The sequence below is a fragment of the Pseudorca crassidens genome, chromosome 20 (assembly GCF_039906515.1).
Source record: "Pseudorca crassidens isolate mPseCra1 chromosome 20, mPseCra1.hap1, whole genome shotgun sequence".
In the NCBI taxonomy this organism is placed as follows: Eukaryota; Metazoa; Chordata; class Mammalia; order Artiodactyla; family Delphinidae; genus Pseudorca; species Pseudorca crassidens.
In genome coordinates, this window is record NC_090315.1 from 59,512,497 (window position 1) to 59,520,214 (window position 7,718).

At 50.7% G+C, this 7,718-nt stretch overlaps 1 pseudogene; it reads right to left on the reverse strand.

The window, feature by feature from the left end:
• Positions 1-5,697: 5,697 nt before the first annotated feature.
• On the reverse strand, positions 5,698-6,085 carry LOC137215047 (non-histone chromosomal protein HMG-14 pseudogene; annotated as a pseudogene).
• Between the last annotated feature and the right edge of the window lie 1,633 nt (positions 6,086-7,718).

A 7,718-nucleotide genomic window follows, 5' to 3' on the forward strand; every position in this document is an offset into this window, starting at 1 on the left:
GTGGCCTCTCTTGTTGCAGAGCACAGGCTCCAGACGCGCAGGCTCAGTAGCTGTGGCGTACGGGCTTAGTGGCTCCGCGGCATATGGGATCTTCCCAGACCAGGGCTCGAACCCGTATCCCCTGCATCGGCAGGCAGATTCTCAACCACTGCGCCACCAGGGAAGCCCGCGTAAGGTATTTCTTATGCTCTGACCTCTTCGGCATTGGTCCCTTGCCAGGTTGTGGTCCCCCAACCACCTGTCCGCGCCTAGCTGACCCCAGGCCAGGGATCCTGTTGTGGGCCTTTTGGTGCTCCTGGCATGGATGTGACTTAAAATCCGCCCTATGGTATTAAGATTCCAAAGTCTGTCTTTGAACTTTTATTTTTTTATTTTTTTTGCGGTATGCGGGCCTCTCACTGTTGTGGCCTCTCCCTTTGCGGAGCACAGGCTCCAGACGCGCAGGCTCAGCGGCCATGGCTCACGGGCCCAGCTGCTCCGCGGCATGTGGGATCTTCCCGGACCGGGGCACGAACCCGTGTCGCCCGCATCGGCAGGCGGACTCTCAACCACTGCGCCACCAGGGAAGCCCTGTCTTTGAACTTTTTAATGGCCCTGGACAAATGCTTTGAGGGTGAAGACTTGTTTCTTTCAATTCGAGCACATAGAATTTAAAAGCATTTTTCCCACACTGGGGCAGCCCCTTTCAAAGCTCATAGATTCCCCTTCCCCGGACTCCAGTAACCGAGACAAACCCACCTGTCAGGGGAGGGTGTCCTTTCACCACCTGTTTGGATTTGATTTGAGTCACCTGCCTTTGACTGGGAAGCTGAGTGTCAGAGGCTGCTTCTCCAGGGCAGAGGCGGCTGATTGATTGATTGATTTAAAAACTGTGAACCATGCCATTCAGTTTACTGAAGTTGACTGATTCTCTGCCACACGGAGTGAAAAAGTTTGATGTGTGTATGAAATACGTGTCGTGCGGGTTAAGCTGTGGCTCTTACATTGGGCGATACAGGATGCGTTCCACGTACTCACCCTCCTTAGCCAGGTCGGTGTATGAGCTTCTGGGCGGCAGTGAAAACTGGGCGGCTTAAAACAGCAGAAGTGTATCTCTCACAGTTCTGGGGCCGGAAGTCTGACGGTAAGGGCGGGGCCCTGGTCCCTCTGGAGGCGCTAGGGAAGCCTCCTTCCTTCCCTTTCTCTCTTCTGGTGGCTCCTGAAATCCTGGGCTTTCCTTCCTTCGCGGAGGCGTGGCTCCAACCCCTGGCTCCATCGCCCCATGGCCCTCTCCCCGTGTCTGTGTCCAGGCTTCCCTCTTTTTCTTAGGGTACCAGTCATTGCACCAGGGCCCCCCAGTCCAGCCTACCTCATCTTCATCTGATCACATCTGCAACACCCTACTTCTAAATAAGGCCACATGCACAGGTGCCAGTGGTTAGGGCTTCAGTGTATCTTTTCGGGATGTACGGATTTACCGCACTGATGTACCACATCCTCATTTGTATTTTGATTTGGTAATCAATCTAGCTTACGTTCAGAACACAGTAATTTTGGAAGTCCCATTTAAAAGCAGATCATGGCTTGTTTTATTTATTTATCTGGTTTTAACCATTCCTGTGATAACTCGTGACCCACTTCAGGTCTTCCTAGCTGTCATTCACCTGCGTTTGGCCTCGTATCAGCCTTCGTGTGGCTGTGTGCTTAAGAATGCTGTCTCCTTCCTTACCGTCCTCCCCTAGGACACCCGACTGGGTTCCAGGGCTGGTTTTGCCACTGTGAAGGGAACAGGTTGGGGGGTGAAGTCCAGGGGAACCAGGCTCCAGCATCCTCTCTAGTGGGGTCGCACAGGACGCGCTAAATTCCCCCAGCCGCGAGCTGTGACAGCACGTGTGCAGCGTCGTCTATCAGGGATGCGTTAGAGCTTCAGCGCGCGGGGTCTTTATTCGGGGGGCCGTTCACACGAGCACCCTCTGCCTGACGCGCACCCAAACCCCAGACTCGCAGGAGGACAGCAGGAGTCCGGCACCCCCCGCCCCCGCCGTCTGTACACACAGCTTAGGCACAGGGAGCCGCTCATCAGTCCTGGGAGGGGGGGACCCTCCCCAAATCCACCTTCCCAGACGCCAGCCAAGGGCTGACCTTGGAAGGCGGCCCTTCTGGGGACCCCAGTCTCGAGCCTGCTGTGTTAACACTGACGTTGCCCGAGTCCCTCCCCTGCTGCTTTCCGCCTCCTTGTGACCACAGCACTTCAGGGTTTAGATATTTGAAACTTCCCAAACCCCTCCCCAGAATCCCAGCACTTTTCCCATTACCCCCCATGCTCTGCTTTTGGCCCCCAGAGTCCTCGTAACATAGATGCCCTTGTGTCACCCCAGCATCCGAGTGCTCACTCCCTACACCTCCGTGTTTGTTTTGAATTTTTATTGTTTCTTTATCCCACATGGCAAACACACGGCAGCGTATCATCACTGAGATCCCCCAGTACAGGATTAATTCTATCATCCGCATTAGTGTTTCAAATTTGGGCTTTTAAAAATACAATACATAACTCCAGATCTTTTAGGAATCAGTTGATTTCTATGTACGTGTTCAAAATGATCCCGAACCCACTTCACCCTCTTCAGTTTTGAGGTCGTGGGAGTGTCTGTTCATTATTCTTTGGGTACCGACAGTGGTGTAGCAGGACACACCTGTGTGCGCCGTACAAGCCTGTTCTTGAAGCACCGTCTCTCCAGGTCTCTGCCTGTCTGCTTCTGAGTATTACTGTTTTGACCCCTCAGTTGCACTCTTTGCTTGAATGTTTCCAGATCTAATAACATAGCAAAAGGCAGCTGTTGGAGGGAAGCTGGGCTGGGCCTTACTGACTAACGTGCTCTATTTCAGCGACACGGCCACTTCCCTCTCTGAGGTTCTCAGCCACTCTCCACTTGGGAGCGGACACCACGGCTGTGTCTTCTCTCACACTGTTTATGTGCCTGTGGTTTTGTGAAGGTCAAGCACAGTGTAGGTCACCCGCGGGGCCGGGAGGTGGGTGGGATGCCGGGCTCTGCATGTGGAGCGAGCTGTGTTTAGACCTTGTCCGACAGGCTGAACACTCACCTTTCCGTGCGGCTTCCAAAGAGTTCCCACGTCTTAATTTCAGAGTGTGATAGAAGGATTGGGGGTGGGGGCGGGTCTCATTTCATTGAAAAAGATTTGCCCTGAAAAGAAATTCTGCCAACCCCCAGTACTCTTCGTTGGTCAAGAGAGGTCCGCAGCCAGCGGTCAAGAACAGCTGCTGGACGGAGCCTGTGCTTATACGTCGCTGTCTGATGGGGAAGCAGCCCAGCCCGTTCTCCACATCTTAGGCCATTTGTAGCACAGGACACCGCTTTTCAACCTGAAGGAGGCCTGTGTGCCCAGGTCATCGACGCCACACTTGTTCCTGTAGGCAGTGTGTCTGGATCCCAAGGGAAAAAAATTGTATAATCTTGGAACCGTCGTATTTATACGCTGGCATAACAAACGCTCTCTGCGAAGGAGGTCTTGGTCCTTAGCAATTTTCCATCTAGGCTGCTCTCTCACTCTCCCTATCCTTGCCTTCCATTTCTTCCACAAATATTTATCAAAATGCTTCTATGGGGACTACCCTGGTGGTGCAGTGGTTGAGAATCCGCCTGCCAATGTAGGGGACACGGGTTCGATTCCCGGTCCGGGAAGATCCCACATGCCGTGGAGCAACTAAGCCCGTGCGCCACACCTACTGAGCCTGCGCTCTAGAGCCCACAAGCCACAACTACTGAGCCTGCATGCCACAACTACTGAAGCCCACACGCCTAGAGCCCGTGCTCCGCAACAAGAGAAGCCACGGCAATGAGAAGCCCGCGCACCACAATGAAGAGTAGCCCCCGCTCGCCACAGCTAGAGAAAGCCCGCGTGCAGCAACGAAAACCCAACACAGCCAAAAAAATATATATTAAAAAAACAAACCCCAAAACCCTTCTATGGGTGAGACATGCTGGGCCCCACGCCATAGGGCTCACAAAAACAATCAGAAGCTTCGGATGTGTCAGCGGAAGGAAGACGTGTTCAAAACGATCCCAAACCCAAGGTCTCAGGAAGGCCGGAGCTCATTGGGGATGACTTCCGGTGGGACGAGCCCATTCCGGTGGGATGGCAGTAGTGCCCCCTTTACTCTGAAAGCGGAAACTTTGTGTCGTGCCAGTCTCTCAGACTGCCCAGACCGCAGTCTCCCTCCGCAAAGATGCAGGATTCAAGAATCCAGCACTGGGACTTCCCTGGCGGTCCAGTGGTTAGGACTCCGTGCTTCCACTGCAGGGGGCACGGGTTCCATTTTTGGTCGGGGAGCTAAGATCCCACAAGCCATGCAGTGCCCTCCCCCCACCCCCACTCCCAGGAGAGCGATCCTGGTTACACTCAATCCTTCTTCCTGCCTTTCACTCTCAGCCAGAACCTTATTTTTTTTAAGTTAATTAATTAAATAATTGATTTTTGGCTGCGTTGGGACTTCATTGCTGCGCGCGGGCTTTCTCTAGTTGCGGTGAGTGGGCTTCTCATTGCTGTGGCTTCTCTTTGTTGCAGAGCACAGGCTCCAGGTGCACGGGCTCATTGGTTGTGGCCCACAGGCTCTAGAGTGTAGGCTCTGTAGTTGTGGCGCACGGGCTTAGTTGCTCCGTGGCATGTGGGATCTTCCCGGACCAGGGCTTCGACCCGTGTCCCCTGCATTGGCAGGCGGAATCTGAATCGCTGCGCCACCAGGGAAGTCCCTGTACACAATTCTTAACATACATACCAAAAATCTAAAAAATCATGCAGTTGTGATTCTTTTCTGAACAGTTAGTTATTCCAGTGACTTTCCAGCTTAAAATTTGGAGGCAAATTTTCCTTAACAGGACAGCAAGTACCAATATCTTCAAATATTGATATGCCGTTCCGTCATAAGTCCCACTAATTCACAATTTAATATCATATACTGTACATACTCAAATTGTCCATCGTTCACAGCACATTAACAAAGTTACTAGAACTGTACGACCACGACCAAAGATGTTACTTACAGAGCACACAAAATTCTGACCAGGAGAGCCAAGATCAAGGAGTGAGTGGTTTGCTTTTGGAAAAATTCTACCAAAAACAACATGGGAAGAGAAGTAATTTAAAGTGTTGGCGGTCGGGGTGGGTGGGATGAACTGGGAGATTGGGATTGACGTATACACACTATTGATACTATGTATAAAATAGATAACTAATGAGAACCTACTGTGTAGCACAGGGAACTCTACTCAGTGCTCTGTGGTGACCGAAATTAGAAGGAAATCCAAAAACGAGGGGATGTATGAATATGTATAACTGATTCGCCTTGCTGTACAGTACAGACTAACACAATATCGTAAAGCAACTACACTCCAACAAAAATTAAAAAAAAAAACGTGTTCAAGACATTAAACGCACAGCTGACTCCAACCTACCATTTAGTACGCTTTGTATTAGAGGATAGAAAGGCTACCCCCACCTGTGGAATGTTAAGCTCACACCCAAGACAATCAGAGCCCCCCACATTCAACATCCTATGTTCTGGTTGTACCAGAAAATGAACAACCAGCAAATGATTTCACCTCTTAAAAAAAAATTTTTTTTTTACACTTAAAAAAAAATGGGATGGGGGGGATTCCCCCCTTTTAAAAAATGTTTCTAGAGCTCCTAAAAAACTGGCATTTACAAAACAGTTGATAAAAATATTCCTGTGGGTTGTGCAAGAAGAGAGACAGGGACCACTGATAGGACCAGGTGTGTGATAGTAATGTGACTTGGCTTCTTTCTCTCCTGCTTCATCAAAGGCTGGGCTGTCCTCGTTTTCAGTTTCTCCATTTTCTGCAGGTACATCTTCTTTAGTCTCTTGGTTAGCGGCTTCAGCCTGTTTTTCCTTTGCTCGCCTTTTCCCTTGTGTTTGCACTTTTTTGTCTGAAGATTCATTCTTTCCTGCCGGCTTTTGGGGCTGCGTTTCCACTTTTGCAGGAGCCGGTTTAGCTAGCAACCTCGCCGATATCCTCTTGGGCTCCTCCTTCGCCGCCCCCTCGGTGGAGCCAGGCTTCCTCTCGGGCATCGTGGCGGCGGTGAAGCTGCCGCTTCCTGCCACCGTGCTACATAGTGCGGCTGCCGGGCGACGCGGCGGAGAGTGCCGGCGGGGACAAGAGCTGCGGTGGCCAAGGGGCCAGAGCCTTATATTTGAGCATCTTCAGTTTCTTCCTCTCCACAGACTGTTTCTTCCAATGAAATGGTATAATATCGTGGAAAGGGCGCTTGAACTGGAGTTCAAAAAAAAACTGGTCTCAGGGCTTCCCTGGTGGCGCAGTGGTTGAGAGTCTGCCTGCCGATGCAGGGGACACGGGTTCGTGCCCCGGTCCGGGAAGATCCCACATGCCGCGGAGCGGCTGGGCCCGTAAGCCATGGCCGCTGAGCCTGCGCGTCCGGAGCCTGTGCTCCGCAACGGGAGAGGCCACAGCAGTGAGAGGCCCGCGTACCGCAAAAAAAAAAAAAAAAAAAATTGGTCTCAGAGTTATGAAAACTTTGTAACACAGTATCTGACATCTGGAAAATGCTTGATCAATGTGAGCCATCATTTCTGTGCAGGTGCTAGTTGTGATGATGTAATAAGAGCAGTAGTCACAGTAACAGCGAGCATGCTTTAGCGCGTAACGGGTGCCTGTGAGGTTGTCAATGCTGTCCCCATCTTACAGATGGGGAACCTGAGGCTGCGAAGTTGCAGAGCCAGGCTCAAAGCTAGTCCGACTGACCCTGAAGCCTGTGCCCTCGACCTCTTGCCTTACTACATCTTGGGACTTGTGTGCCACTTGGGACCTCTGACTCTTAGTTACCCACTTAACTCCCATTACTTAAGAAAGCAATCTTGCCAAAATTTGGAAGCATCGAGATGTCTTAAATAGGTGAGTGAATAAGCTGTGGCATGCCCAGACAATGGAATACTATTCAGCACTAAAAAGACATGCGCTATGAAGCCGTGAAAAGACATGGAGGAGCCTTAAATGCATATTACTGTGTGAAACAAGCCAATCCGAAAAGGCTGTAGACTGTATGCTTCCAGCCCTGTGACATTCTGGAAAAGGCAGAACTATGGAGAGAATAAAAAGATCAGTGGATGCCAGTGATTAGGGGCAGGGAGAGATGAATGGGTGGAGCACAGAGGATTTTTAGGGCGGTGAAGATACTCTGTGTGATACTACGATGGTGGATACATACCCTTATAGATTTGTCCAGATCCACAGAATGTGCAACACCGAGAATGAGCCCCAGTGTAGACTGTTGACTGCGGGTGATGATGGCGTGTCAGTGTAGATTCATCAGATGTGATGAACGGACCACTCTGGTGGGGATGTTGACAGTGCGGGGAGGCTGTGTGTGTGTGGGGACAGGGACGGGGGTATATGGGAACTCTCTCTACCTTCCTCTCAATTTTGCTGTGAACCTACAACTGCTCTAAAATATAAAGTCTTAAAAAAGTCTAAGGGACACAACTTAATTGTAGAAATATTAGAGATACAAATGAAAAACGATCCACAGTTGTACCACCCGGAGATAACCACTGTTTAACACTTTGCTGAATGGTCCCTCAGAACCTGTAGATGCGTGTGTGTAGCCATATCAACGTGTATTTATTTTAAACAAAGACAGAATGTGATGCTGCCTCGGCGTGGGAACCTCCCTTTCCTCTCAGTTGT